This window comes from Mastomys coucha, unplaced genomic scaffold, assembly GCF_008632895.1.
Source record: "Mastomys coucha isolate ucsf_1 unplaced genomic scaffold, UCSF_Mcou_1 pScaffold5, whole genome shotgun sequence".
Taxonomy (NCBI): domain Eukaryota; kingdom Metazoa; phylum Chordata; class Mammalia; order Rodentia; family Muridae; genus Mastomys; species Mastomys coucha.
The window spans coordinates 2,725,050-2,741,174 of record NW_022196911.1 but is presented as its reverse complement, the minus strand read 5'-3'; positions in this window follow the sequence as shown (position 1 = coordinate 2,741,174).

Below are 16,125 nucleotides of genomic sequence, written 5' to 3'. Positions count from 1 at the left end.
ATGGTAACCCTGTGAATCCCTGCAGATGTTTTATAGGTTGGGTCCCACAGTTGTGAAGATCCACAGGTGTACTCTGGCCCACTGGATGATAATTGTATCATTAACGGTCTTCACTATCACTGTTGTGACATTTTCCTCTTTAGATCCCCTATGATCAATCCTAGCCAAACGTCCTTCAATGAACAAGTCAGTTTTGGGGCAGAAGGAGGATTTGTGTTGGGAGAGAGAAGAAGAGATGTTCTCTGGGAGAGGACAAGTGCTACTGATACAGAGTAGATGTGCTCTACCACAGGGGGATCACCTAACAATGTCAACCCCAAACCCTACCATATCTGGCAGATTACCAGTGCCTAGCGAACCTCATCTCATAGGCACTGAAGCTGTTCATATGTTCACCCCACACTCTGATGGAAGGGTCTCAGATTCCTGAGCTGTCATCTCAACATCTTTCCAGTTATTCTGGTATAAAGCTCTTGGCTTCTTTATGTCATCAATCTCTTCAGGAAACACACCTCGCTTGACTGCATTCATTACCTCCTTTAGATTCAGCCTCAGGCGCTCGCAGGGAACAGAAATGTGGCTCATATATTTGTGTGTGCGTGTATAGTTGCGTGTGTGGGTGTGTGTATGTGTTTGTGTGTGCATGTCTGTGCATGCATGTGTTTATATTCACATGTATGTTTGTATGTGTGTGTCTCTGCATGCATGGTGTATGTGCAAGTGTGTACATGTGTATTGTTTTCAGGATATATTATGCTAGGAGGGCCCTCTAGTCTGCCTCCTGTCAGAAACCTCAGACTTTTCACTCTTGTCAAGTCTCTATCACAACGTCAATTTGTTCCATTAGAATATTGCCCAGTTTTCCAGCCGCCAGCATCTCCAAACTTCTCCAAACTTATAGCAAAGGTGTCTGAACCATGTGCCATCAGGGACACTCCAGCATCAGCACCATTGCTCCACATTAGATTTCCATTGCTGTGACAAAATGCTCAAGCTAATCATGCTTCTCCCTGACCCTGATAGGGACCAGAACCACACATCATGTCCACAGGAAGGCCCTCAGAAAGATTCATGACAGAAACGTCTTCTTTCCAGTGAGTCACCAAGGCATGGATGGACGCTGCATCTTCAGGAGCACTTGGGGTATGTAATTCTGCCTTCCTTAGAAATAGCACTACATTACAGCTATGAAAGTGTGCATGGTCTGCACATGGTTCTTTGTTCTGAAGCATCTACATCTTAAAGAAATATTCATCATGAGTATGATTCAAATGTTTAACATCTGAGGTAGAACTGAGCCACGAACACATTACACTTTTATTGTTAAGGTGCTCTGCAGAGAGAAGTGTGGAACATTGAGTAAGTAGCCCAGTAATATCAATCTAGAAAACATAAAAATAAAATAATTAAATTTTAAAATGAGTAAAATTAAAACAAATGTCTGAAAGAACATTTTCGTATCTCCATTTATTTATTTACTGCCATTTTTATGCTCAGAGGAAGGCTTAACATTTAGTTGAGAAATATACAGGGAGGGATTATGCGGAGCCATAAAGGAGATGACAGGAAGAATAAACCAGAGTGGGAGCTGTGTGTGTGGAAAATGAATCAGGAACGGTGTCTAGGAATCTTCTCCCTTTCCTTAGAAGGGAGGCAATCCAGCCCATCTACAGTAGGTATAGTAAATACAGAAGTTGTTGTAACAGGCAGGGAGACCTTAGCACAACTGATACCAGGGACCATTCTGACCTCAGAAACTAGCATGCAAGCCTAAGCGCCTGCCAAAACAGGAACAGAGGTGTAGTTCATCAAAGACCTGATCCCAGCTAGGTTCCCAGCACCCATATCAGACAACTCACAACAGCCTGTAACTCCAGCTCCCAAGAACAGAATATCTCTTCTGGTCTCTGTGAGCACTTGCGTTCATGTACACATAACCACACATAGACAACACACTCTGGCCAACACAAAACAAACTCCGCAGGGATTTCTTGGGTAGTAGGGGGGACTTTTCCGTTCTCTTTATTTTGCTTCAGCATTTCTGCCTTACTGGTTTCTTATTTGTTTGTTATGTTTTGGGGGTTTTGTTTTTGACAAAGAGAGACAGAGAGAGAGAGAGAGAGAGAGAGAGAGAGAGAGAGAGAAAGGGAGAGAGGGAGAGAGGGAAGAAGGGGAGGGAGAGACAGAGAGAGAAAAAACATGAGAACATATAGTTGGGTCAGCAGGGAGGAGGTTGGGAAGGATCTGCAAGGAGTTAGAAAGAAGAAAACTACATCAACTACATCGTATAAAATATTTTAAATAAATTTGTAATTAAAAATAAACCTTTTTAAAAATAATAAAATGAAATAACCCTTCTCTCCATCAGAAATAAAAAGGAATATAGTCACCAAAAGTGGAAAATTAAAGATGCAGAAGATGAAAGGTATCTTAGAGATATAAAGTAGTGTTCTAGTCTAAACACACAGAAGCAGGAAAGCCAGGAAGAGCTGCTCACTCAGTAAACTACACACACGACCAAGGTCAGTGAGAAGGAACCTTTGTAGAACTTTAAACAGTTCAAGACTCAATCTTGAACATGACTTGGGATGGCTCTATGCAGAGAGAACATGCTCTATCAAAATAAAATGTCTCACTTAATATTTTCATTAATCAAGTATAACTATATCCAACCTCTCACTGAAGTCCATAAACCATCTGAAGAATTTAACAGAGATCAACTTTCCCCACACACAATCACTAGCAGTCCATGAAGAAAGATAGCATTGACAAAATCGATATAAGGCCTTATATACACTAGAAAGTTTACAAGTAAAAAAAAAATCATTGAATTATGAAGTATTTTATTCACCTCAAAAAGAAAGCGTCTGAGTCACAGAAAACTTATTGCTGCCTGAACGAATGAAGGAGCCATCCAGACACATGCTTTCTCCTTTCAAAAATAATATAAAAGTAAATATACTGAAAGCCAAAACCAACGATAGTCTTCTCTTGGTCCAGGAGAGAGATAGTTTTGGCCCAAAGACAAGAGCAACCTGGCCCAGTTGGCAGGTCCTACTGTGGGAGATGATGTCAGTCATTCCTGACCACAAAATTCTACGACTATATGAGTTCATCCCATTCATTTGGCTCCTCCATTCTCCAAATTCATTTCTAACAGGGAATCTCATCTGTATTTTTCAGGGAAATAATTTATCAGTCAGACAACATAACTGCATATGCTCTTGGCCTTTATAATTCCTAGGATATCAAAGTGAACTTGATTTGTGCACCATAATTTGAAATTACTCTTATGTGAGGGATGCATTCTTGGTGACATTAAAGCACCAACGGTGTGAGATTCTGAGATCAGAGTGGGGAGCTGTAACAACTGGGTGTCTAGGGAGAAAGGGTTATGTGGAATCCAACAGAAGTATCCATGCAGCGGTGAGGCCTCTGAGCCTGCAGTTCACCATGCCCTCTGTCCTTGTACAAGTCTCTGTAACTCCTTTCACTCTGAAAGACTTTACAGTTAAACTCAAAAAACACAAGAGTAGGTCCCAGCTTACAGTAATGTCCAAGCTCCATGGCTCAAAACCCAAGTTGTATAATCATTCAAGATAAGAAGAAAATAATATTACAGAAGTCAGGAAGAAAAGTAGTGAGACATATAATTGAAACGAGCAATTGAGGACCAGACATTATTTGACCCTACAGAAAGACAAATAAGGAAAAGTTGCTCCAAGCAAAGAATTTGTCTGGAGGCAAACATGTAAGGTAAAAGCCAGAGATGCGAGACTAAACCAGATTGTCCAGAATGTCTCCGACTTGGGACGAAATGAAAAATTTTATATTATTTTTGTTTTCAAAAATGTCTAAGTCAACAACGTTGTACTCATTATGAATGATCCATGCACATCATCTTTTAGTAAACATGATTATTTACATAGAGTCTATAAGATGATAGTCAGATTTTAATTCAGTTTCTGTTTTTAGATCTATTACCCAGTGATCACAAAATGTTCAATAGTCATAACATAATCCAAGGAACCCCACAAGTTCGTTTAATATTATAGTACTTCTTTCTCATCTAAGGGAAAGACTGGGTCAGGGTTTACCAAAGTTATATTCAAATTTAAAATTCTATTAAGAATTTTTATTTCAAGAATATTGTTTATTTCTTCATTTTAGGCTAAACAGAATCAAATTGAGCATATATTTATTTAACATTGGGGTTTTTTTGTTGTTTTTTATTTTATTTTATTTTTTACTTATTCATTTTACATCCCAATCACTGTTCCCCTCCTGGGCATGCCATACCACAATCCTTCCCTCTTTTCTCCTTCCCCTTCTCCTCTGAGCAGGCACTGCCCCCTGTACTCCCCCTCCCTGGCACACCAAGTCTGTGAGGGGCTAGATACTTCCTCTTCCACTGAGGCCAGACAAGGCAGCCTATCTAGAAGAACATATCCCACAGACAGGCAGCAGCTTTTGAGATAGCCCTGCTCCACTTGTTAAAGACCCATACTGAACACCAACTGTGTCTCTGCTACATATGTTCAGGGAAGTCTAAGTCCAACCCGTGTATGTTCTTTGGTTGGTGGTTCAGTCTCTGAAAGCCCCAAAGGTCCAAGTTAGTTAACTCTGTTGGTCTTCCTGTGGTGTTCCTATCCCCTTTGTAGCCCACAATCCTTCCTCCAACTCTTCTATAAGAGTTTGCAAGCTCTATCCACTGTTTGACAGGGGGGTGTCTGTATCTGTGTGAGTCAGCTACTGGGTGGGGCCTCTCAGAGGACCACATGCTCCTGTCTGAAACCATAATAGAGCATCACTAATAATGTCAGGAACTGATATTTGTCCATGGGGTAGGTCTCAAGTTGGGGCAGTTATTGACTGCTCATTCCCTCAGTCTTGGCTCCATCCCCCATGCCTACATTTCTTGTAGACAGGATAAATTTTGGGTCAAAAGTTTTATAGGTGAGTTGATGTCTCTGTCTCTCCACTGGGGTTCCTGCCTGGCTACAGGAGGCAGCCTTTTCAGGTTCCATATCCCCAGTGTTGTGAGTCACAGCTAAGGTCACATCCATTGATTCTTGAGAGCCTCCTTTGTCCCAGGTCTCTGTTTCATCTGGCAGAAGACCGCTACACTTCCTGACACCCATCAGCTGCAGATTTCCATTCATTTCATGGCCATCTAGTCATTTCTCCTGTCCTTCCCCATACCTGATCCTAACCCCTTCATTTCCCTCCCTACCCTCCCTCCCTCTTTGTTCCCTCCCTCCATCTGCCTCTTATTTTATTTCCTCTTCTAAGTGAGATTCAGGCATCCTTGCTTGTGCTTTCCTTCTTGTTTGGTTTCTTTGGGTCTGAAGTTTTTTTTTCAATGGGTTTCAAAATGCTTTTAACATTCCAATGAGTGCAGAGTTATGCATTCCAGGATATGCAGAGCTTGCTGGACTTGGAAATGGGGAGATTAGGAGTGGGTTGTGCACATTCTCAGCCACCTGGAAGAAGCAACTGTTAAAGGCAATTCATTCTCAGGGGAGGCCTTTTATTGGTTGGCCATTCCTTCCTTCAGGCTCTGCTCCGTTTTTTGTCCCTGCATCTCTTTTAGACAGGATAAAATTGGGTTGAAAGCTTTGTGGGTGAGTTGGTGTCCTTTTCCCTCCACTGGGGCTCCTGCCTAGCTACAAGAAGTGTCCTCTTTGAGTTCCATGTCTCCACTGTTAGGCACCTGGACTGCACACTGTTAGGCATCTGCATTGACGCCTGGGAGCCTCCTCATCCCAGGAGTATGGTACTTCTCACAGATTCCCCCACCCCACCCCCACCTTCAGCAGCTGCAGATTTCCATTCATTCTCCTTGCCCTCTGGCCCTCTCTCCTGTCTCTCCCCACACCTGGGACCCTTCCTTTACATCCTTTACCTAAGCCAGGAATCAGTAACTTAGGCGTCTTCCCTTTCTCTTCTTCCTTCCTTCCCCAGACTCCAACAAACCAGCTGGGCCAGGGGGACTGTCTCAAAGGTCACTGAAGTTGCTCATTCTTTTTGGCTATGAATTCCTTCTGTTTCTACTTTGGCTAGCGTTGTCACGACTAGGGTGTCCCCTCCAAGACAGCAATGCTTGTGGGTGGGTTGGTAAAGGGCATGGAGATCAACTTTTCTGTAGATGATTTCAGGGAACAGCATCTGCTTTATTGCATGTGAGCAACCTCATACATAGTGAAAGCCTATTGACTGTGATTGGTCGGCCCATTACCTCAGGTTGGATAATGAGTGATCATAACACCATGTTCTCTATGCAGAAGAAGCACACTAAGGGAGAAATGGAGCATGTAGACCAGCAACCAGCTATTCACAGGCTACTTTAGAATTCAGTATTCTGACTTCTGGGGCACAGTGTGCCATGTAGGCTGGCTGCTGGGTCTCCTACCCACTAGATCACTTGCTAAGTATTTTAGCCCAATGCCCTTCAATTTTGCAGCCTTTCCTTTTCTAAGGATCTTATTTTCCAGACAACTAAGATACTATATTTCTACTTCGTATTTACCTACAAATACCAGTTTGACTGTTTCAATGTGCCTCTGGTTTCTCACCTCCTATATTCAACATTTGTTTTTTTTATGATTCTGAACATATTTCTAATTCCTATTTTTTAAATGATCTTGTTTTTACTTGACACTTTCTTGGCATGGGTTCCTGGGATAGTATACTAGTTTTATAAATATTTAATTGTTTGAGAATTTTATAAATTATTTTGATCATACCCACCTCTTCTCCATCTAACACCTTCCAGATCCACCTCTCCAACCTTTATGTTGTCTTATTTTATTTTTAATAACCAACCCAGCCCATGGATCTGGGGCTGGCCACTGAGCACAGTTGATGTGCTACACATTCTTAATGTTTGCTGGTTTCATTCCAGCTGCGAACAGCCTATTTGAGATATGACATCACAGCGCAGCTTGAAAAGATGCATAAATGCCCAAACCTCCCAAATGTTCATAGGCATCTCTCCTGAAACCCAGACGTAAGCCCAGACTTATAGACCTACTGAGTCAGTCAAGCCCTCTCTTGGATGCATAACATCCTCTCAAACTTGGTCAAACTCAACACACCATCTACTTTAAAATGTCTGCAACAGCAATGCCCACAGACTCTCTTGTAACTTGTGGTTCTCTTCTCATAGAGACCCTCATGGGTAACATGATGTCTCCATTTCGTGTCTTTGTTCAAAGGCACATTTTTTGTGAGTTTTGTCATAATCATCTAGTCTAAAGTTTTGCACCCCAAATCTTTACATTTGGCACGCTCACCTAACTTGCATTGTTTCACTTATTTTTTAGAATTTCTACTATTTTCAAAAATTATAACTTGAACTTTACTTGTTTATTGAATGTATTGTTTAGATCCCCACAACCCACATAAAATGTAAGACTAATAAGATAAGGAATTCAAAGATTCTGTTAGGTGGCTTATGTCAAACATGCCCTCAGCTGATATCCAATGCATGTTATTTTTATGAATTAGATATAGTAATTACTCCTTGCTCTATTTTTATACCAAAGTTGTCTTAATTCTTCAAGGGTAAAATTGTAGTTTATAATTCTATTTTTTTTTAATGATGTATATGTGCAAGGTGAGGCTAGAAAGATATGCATGTGAGCTCAGATGACCTCAGAAGCCCGAGGCACCAGATCCCCTTCATGTGGCTGTGACCCATCTGACATGACTGCTGGGAAATGAACCCTGGTCCTCCATAAGAGCAGAGCACATTCAAACTGCCAAGTCAGCTGACATAGCTGCTGAGATCTGAACCCTGTTCCTCCAGAAGAACAGAGCATACTCCAGCTGCTAAGTCAGCCTCCAGTCCCCCCAGCCCCCTCTCTTGCAATGCCTCTGCAATCATTACCAGTACCAAGTGTAAGATAAAAGTGAATTTCAAATTTGGATCATATTTCATTCTGAAGGCCCAGGCTCTAATATTGGTTATTTAATAACTTATTTGGTGACCTAGGAGGGATAAAGCAACTACTCAAGACCCAGAAGACAAAACAACAACAATGAAAAAAAGAAACCCATTGGTTTATTCCATACGGTTTTAGCTTTGTCAGTTTGTAGTCCATCTCATGTATCTACTGTTAGTTCCCAAGCTTAGCCTCCCTCTTCACTGTGCTTCATTTGCATACACCCATCTTTGGGTTCTTATACCCTGTGATGCTGTTCTGTGGAGTTTGTGTTTATCTTATGCACATTATCTTGCTCCTATCCCTCTAACTCCACCCTTATGTTCCTGAGGTCTGCTGGGCTCACAGCTAGACTGCCTAGGAACCAACCCCCATGTCTGTCCCTGGTTTATTTACTCTTCATCTGATGTGGATAGATAATCATAACTCTCACATTTATTTTTCTGGGTGGTGATGTTCCAATATGAACATGTTTGACACACATCACAGGTCTCTCAGCATTTACACAGCAGCTGTCCCGAGCCACAGAGATGGTGACAAAGGTTGAAAGGATGAAACGCAGACAACTGCCTGCAGGGCTTTGCCTTACGCAAGAGGTCTTGAGCTTTGAGGGTTGAGAAAAGCCAGGAGAGGCTGGCCGTGACAGCGTGACATGGAGGAAGACACAGCCAGATGATAAACCAGAGTTTTGACGTGCTTGCTAAACTGTCCTTGTAACAAGAGCACCTTCTGCTATCCTCGAGTTGGTGTCATGATAATTCACTGGTGGTCGAATTGTGGAGCAGACTGGCCATGTTTTATCAAGAGGAAAATGAGCTATTTGTGATTCTTTTTGTGATTTCTGCCGCAACTGCTAAGTCTTCCTTCTATACTGGGTGCGATGCCTATGTATGCTACCCTATTTTTCTTGGAATTTTGTATTATCTGTCCTGGTATTACTTTCTAATACCACATACTTCCACATCATTCCTATCTTTAAACAGTGAGGTGGCCTCCATACAAAGAAGGCTATGACACAAAAAAAAAAAGGCATGCGATTTATCCAGAAATCATTTTATGAAGAATCATATAGCTGACATGAGGATTAGGCACCATTCTTTCATGGACTCCAGAGACCCAAGAGGTCCCATTTGTCACCACAGTACTTTCCCATAATGCTTAGAAATTCAGCACCCTATATTAATTCCCTCATTCCATTTTCCCCCTTTCTGTTCACCTAGATATGTATCACATTCTATTGTGCAACACGCTTTAGTAAAGATTATTCTGTATGTAGGGATGGTGAGATGGCTCACTGGGTAAAGGCACTTTCCATGAAAGTCTGACCACCTGAGCTTGAGCCCCAGAATCCATATAAAGGAGGATCCATGCACACCGTGTTCCATGAGCATCACATATATGCATCACACACAATAATAACATGGGTTATTAATAAAAATCTTGAAGAATTATTCTTTGTACAATTTTAGAAATTTGGGCTTTTTCTTTTTGCTGTGGTGTGTAAAAAAATGTGAGTGGTGACACACAGCTACAGTTCTCTTACTTTCCTTTGTCCCTGCCACCCATCTATAAAATAAACCACAATTTTGGTGTATTCTACTGTTGAAGAAAGCTTTGCTGTCTCCAGAGTTTACTACTATGAAAAATGCCTCTCTGCACAAGAGAAATGGTTCAGTGCCCAATGTAAGAGTGCCTAGGCTGTGGTCCTGGGCTTTGAATTCCAAGTCAGAGGATACGTGAAGTAACTTTCCTGGATATTGCCGATCCATTTGTCGAAATATTTGTACCAATATCCAGTCCCACAAGTGATGCTTGAGCATCCTGTTCAGTGCACAGTCTTACTAACTGTGTGTATCAGGTGCCATCAATCCACATGACCAGGCAATATCTTCCTCCCTTAAAGTCGTGGCTTCTGCTCTGATTCTCTTAGGCTCTCCTCACCATACATTGAGCCCTGTGTGGTCTCCTATGGTATGAATCTCTCTGAGAGTTGATTCCACCTCTGGCAGGCTCATCCTCATATGGCTAGCAAGGAACCCTTTCACAGCAGGCTTTCCTCAGGTTACTGACATTCGCTTCTCAGAATGCTGAGAAGTAAGCTGATTTTTCATCTTCAGCAGGTTTTCTTCTCAGAGTGTTCAGTCATGTGCTTGGCCTCCATCCACAGATAATTGTGTTAAACCAACTTCAGTTCCTAGGTGTTCTACAAGAATTCCTCAAAGACAAGAGCAATGCCCACAGAGATCTACTGCGCTAATGAATGTACGCTTAAAGAGTTTTTTACTCAATCTGTAATATGAGAGAAATTGCAACCTCTGAACAGCCATGTGCTTTGAAATTACATCTTCATAAAAAAAGGACCAGAAAACAAGCTGGAGACAAAAGGGTTTCTTTGGCTTATACTTCCACATTGCTATTCACCAAATGACATCAGGACAAGAACTCAAACAGGGCAGGAACCTGAAGACAGGAGCTGATGCAAAGGCCATGAAGAAGTGCTGCTTACTGGCTTGGTCCCCATGACTTGTTCAGCCTACTTTCTTATACAGCCCAGGATCACCAACCCAGGGATGGCACCACTCACAAGAGGCTTGGCCCTCCTCCACTGATCACTGATTTAAAAAAAGTCTTACAGCTGGATCTCATGGTGAGTTTCTCAATTGAGGCTCCTTGCTCTCTCATGACTCTGGCTTGTGTCAAGACATAATACCAGTGTGCACAGATTCAGGCACTCTTGGCAAAAAAAAAAAAAAAATAGGGAAATTCCAAACACTCTCGTAGAATAAACTCCATAATAAAGGGATTTCCAGGCAGCTTAAGTTTGCAAATGAATTATGGAAGGATCACATCAAAAGTCAGAAAGACTCAGAATTCTGTGTGTATAAGTCAGGGGAAGAGGTTTTGTATTTCTCCAGTACTCATAGGCACTGCTGATGATACTAACGCTGATGCTTGACACATTTTCATTTGGAAACTCTCCAATGCAACATTACAGATGTATGAAATGAAAAAGAAGGTGATGGTAATAATACTGATGATGGAGATGATGATTCTGATGATGAAGACGTTGATGGAGTAAAAAGGAAGATGGTAGTGATGGTGATGGGGGAGGACAATGGACATAACACATCAACAATGTTGGAAGTCTTAAGGTATTTCAATCATTTGTCCCTTTTAGTTCTATCATTTTGACTGTAGGCAAGCTACATCAAATGTAGCTTGGGCTAACAGGCAGTAACCTCATCCATTCTTATAAGAGATTGGGACATTTTGAGCTTTGTGCAAACCTTTCATCAATGTGTGTATTTCTTTCAGACTTGTTACCAAAACTTCATTCTGGCTCTCAGAATGAAGGACTGCAGCCCATCTTGGGAGCAAACTGCACATCCCTCCATTACCAGCATTTCCTGTTTTTCAGGTGTTTCTCCAGAGTCACACACAGCATTCGAGCATTTGCACACCTCTCTTATGCAGTCAGCCATCATCCGCCTCGTGCGGATTCCCTTTCTCGAATCAGGGTCCTGAGTGCAGATGTGCAAAACCCTCATGCTCACTCGTTCCTTTTCCATTTCTCCATTTCTCTCTTCACAGATCACATCTACAGTTCTTGTTTTCTGATGTCATGATGTTCTTAGAGCTCACAACCCTCTCGAGGCTCTAAGAACCAAATGACTCAAATATGTGTCAATAACCCTCCTGTTTTAGTATAAAAGCTTCAAGATAAGTGTAGGACCTTTATATATTCATATTTCAGGAGAGGTATAAATAACTGGATATTTCAGATAACTAAATGATTACATAACACAGCAATATGAAATAAAATTTGAGAGTATGTCTGTGTGTCTCTCTGTCAGCTTCAGACATTAACTCCTTAATCACTGCATTTGTAAAACAACTATGTCACTGCCTAAAAGGGTGAGCTCATTCACACTATTGAGAGTGAGCTCATTGAATTCTTCCACTAAAGCCTTTTTCGTTCATCTTTTTGTTTGCATTCACAAGAATAACCATAAATTGATGGGTATGAACTTTCCTTTGTCATCCTGAGTTTTCCAAACACTTCTCATAAAACAAAACAAAGCAAAACCAAAAACCTTGCTCCCAAACATCAGTTTAATAATTTTAAAAAGAATTCTGTTTTAATGTTTTTGGTAAAAGTTTCATTGTCTCATTGAACATTATCTTTTAAATTTTGCCAATGAGTTATGTGTTTTTAAAGTTTTCATCTTGAAGACAAAGGTCAGGAGAATAGATTTGTAACCTCTTCTCCTTATCATGTACCAAAGCAGTCATCTTAATCTATAACAAGCCAGCCAGCATCACCGCCTGTAACCTTCCTGGCAAACTTTAAAGAAGCACATGCTATTTAACAATTTTCTTGACCCCACTTACCCTGCGCTACATCTCCTGTATACACAGAGGGAGATGCCATTGTTTGATGAACTAACTTTTAGATCATTATTGATGAATGTGTGTACATTTTTGGGAGGTTAAATTTATTTTATCTATTGTAACTTTTTTCACTAAGTTATTTATGTATTCACTTAACATCCTGATCACAGCCTCCCTCCCTCCTCTCCTCCCAGTTCCACCCTTTCAAATCCTTCTCTCATTAGCCCTTCCTCTTTTCCTCAGAGAAGGAAAAGCCCCTCATGGTTACCACCCAACCTAGGATATCAAGTCACAGCAGGACTAAGTGCATCCTCTCCCACTGAGACCCTACCAGGCAGTCCAGCTAGGGAAAGGGGATCCAATGGCAGGTGACAGAATCAGAGACAGCTCCTGCTCCAAGTGTTAGGGGGCCCACATGAAGACCAAACTGCACATCTGCTACAAATGTGCAGGGGGCCTAGGTCCAACCCCTGTGTGTGCAAATTTATAAGCAGTAGGCTTAGCAATAATGAGTATAAAATACTTCTTCAACAATAGCCTAAAATATTTCATCTCAAAGATATAAATTTCTATTGAAAGCTCTTGATTTGTATCTCTTCGTGATAGGTCATTTCAATAGACCTAGATGCCTAGTTCCATGTCACAAATCCATCTCACTTGTCTGGAGAACAAAAAATATGCTGACGCATTTCTCTGTGTGCTTCGATTGTTTTTTGAAACAGAGCCATGCTATCTAGCCCACACTGGCTTGGAACTTACTATGTCACCTAAAGTGGCCTCAAATTCAGGACCTACATGCCTCAGACTTCCAAGTGCTTGTATTTCACACATAAATCACAACATATGGCCAATTACTTTTGTCAAAGTTTCTTGTCAAAGTTGTTGTTCTTCAAAAAGATTTTCTGGGAGGGAGGATAACTCATTGCTTTGGGATATGTTTAGGAAGTCAAAGGGACATAGAGTTTGGCTCCTACATCAAAAATAGAAACAAAGGGAACTGCTGGAGAACCTTCTGTTTTATGGTTACTTGAAAGATTCACACTGGACATTACACCCCATGCTTATAGTTTCAGCATAGAAGAGGCAAAATCAGGAGAAAGAATAGAGGGAAGTCGGGAGGGAGGGAGGGAGGAGGGGCCAATGCTCCACTCTCAGTATACATGAATTACTGTTCATGAATCCATCTCCCTTGTTATCAGATGGTTTCCATTGATAAGTAACTTGGTTAGAGAGTTTAAGAGAACCCAAAGAGCGGAATGAGGTTTACCTCAGCCCTTGCAGAATCCATCAGTGTCCATAGTCAGCAGCTCTCGAGCTTTACCATCATATCCCTGGAGGCAGACAGCACCCCCTAAAATGTCACAAACAACAAAAAGTAAATGTACTGAATGCTTGGTGCTGTCCTCCAAGGTTTCGTGTCTTTTACAGCACAAATGTTCTTTGCTTTATCTGATGAAATGTGATTATGGACTTTAAGCCTAGTGATTATTTCTTCCCACTGAACATTTTTGATCCAAACCATATCAGTGATCAGTGTCTCATGTTCTGAGACATGGCCTGATACAAGGCAATTTACCTTTTCTTAAAATAAAATGTTGTGGACAAGTGGGACACAGGCACATAGGAACTCTGGAACAGGTTGCTTCCGGTCTGTCTGGGCTGGTGCCCTAAGCAGACCTTGGGCACAAATTCTGCAGCCAGTCCCACAACACCCTGAGGAAGCTCCACTCCCAGGCATTCTGACACACCCAGGATGAGAGGATCAGAGGCTGGTACCCTCAGCAGACCTTGGATGCAAATTCAGCAGCCAGTCCCACAACACCCAGAGGAAGCTCCACTCCCAGGTGCACTGACAGGCCCAGGATCCTAAGGATCAGAGATGAGGAAGACACAACATCTGTCCCAACACAAGAAGTAACTGGGACCAGCAGAAGTCAGGCACACAGGAACTCCACCACATCAGTGGCACTGGTTCCTTCCAGTTTGTCTAGGCTGGTGCCCTGAGCACACTTTAGGCACAAACTCTGCAGCAAGTCCCATAATTCCCAAGAGGAAGCTGTACTCCCAGGTGCTCTAATAAGCCCAGGATCACAGGATCCCAGAATCACAGGATTACAGAGACAGCTTGACTCTGAGGAGTTCTGACATAACCAGGATCACAGGAAGGACAGGTCCCAATCTGATTTAGCCAGGGCAGGTTGCAGTAGAGATAACCGGATGGCATGAGGCAAGCATAAGAGCATAAGCAACACAAACCAAGGTCACTTGGCATCATGAGAACCCAATTCTCCCACCATAGCAAGTCCTGGACACACCATCGCACTGGAAAAGCAAGATTCACATCTAAAATCACTTCTCATGATGATGATAGAGGACATTAAGAAGGAAATAAATAACTCCCTTAAAGAAATACAGGAGAACACGGGTAAACAGCTAGACGCCCTCAAAGAGGAAAATCCCTTAAAAATCCCTTTAAAAACTACAGGAAAACACAATCAAACAGGTGAAGGAAATGAACAAGACCATCCAGGATCTAAAAATGGAAGTAGAAACAATAAAGAAATCACAAAAGGAGGCAACCATGGAGATAGAAAACCTAGGAAAGAGATCAGGAGTCATAGATGCAAGCATCACCAACAGAATACAAGAGATAGAAGAGAGAATCTCAGGGGCAGAAAACACCATAAAAAACATTGTCACAACAGTCAAAGAAAATGCAAAAAGCAAAAAAGCTCCTAACCCAAAACATCCAGGAAATCCAGGATGCAATGAGAAGACCAAACCTAAGGATAATAGGTATAGAAGAGAGTGAAGATCTCCAACTTAAAGGGCCAGTAAATATCTTCAACAAAATTATAGAAGAAAACTTCCCTAAACTAATGAAAGAGATACCCATGGATATACAAGAAGCCTACAGAACTCCAAATAGACTGGACCAGAAAAGAAATTCCTCCTGCCACATAATAATCAAAAAAAAAAAAATAATTAAATGCACAAAACAAAGAAAGAATACTAAAAGCAGTAAGGGAAAAAGGTCAAGTAACATATAAAGGCAGGCCTATCAGAATTACACCAGACTTCTCACCAGAGACTATGAAAGCTAGAAGATCCTGGGCAGATGTCATACAGACCCTAAGAGAACACAAATGACAGCTCAGGCTACTATACTCAGCAAAACTCTTAATTACCATAGATGGAGGAACCAAGATATTCCATGACAAAACGAAATTAATACAATTAAATCCAGCCCTACAAAGGATAATAGATTGAAAACACCAACATAAGGAGCAAAACTATACACTAGAAAAAGCAAGAAAGTAATCTTTCAACAAACCCACACAAACAGAATTCCACTTCTAACAACAAAAAGAACAGGAAGTAACAATTACTTTTTCTTAATATCTCTTAGTATGAAAATTAATATTACCAACTTATCCTAATTGATTCAAATTCAAAAGTATGAGGATTTGAAAATTTGTTGTCTATCATCTGGTGGTCTCCCTAATTTGGTAATTGGAGAAATAGGTCCAATATTGTACAATCCATATACACTTTCTGCTTGTTTGTACCTGACAGTGTCTTGCTGTGTACCACATAAGGGTCTTGAAATCAGGCTTCTCCAATATCAGTCTCTCTATTAGTAGGATTGTTTATTTGATGTTTTTACACTATACTATGGCTTTCAGAACAGCTTATATATTTCAAAAGTATTTATACATCCAAAAGAAATGTAGACAATTAACTTGGGAGGTGGCTTGTAAGAGAACAACAAAGAGTGAGACTGAAT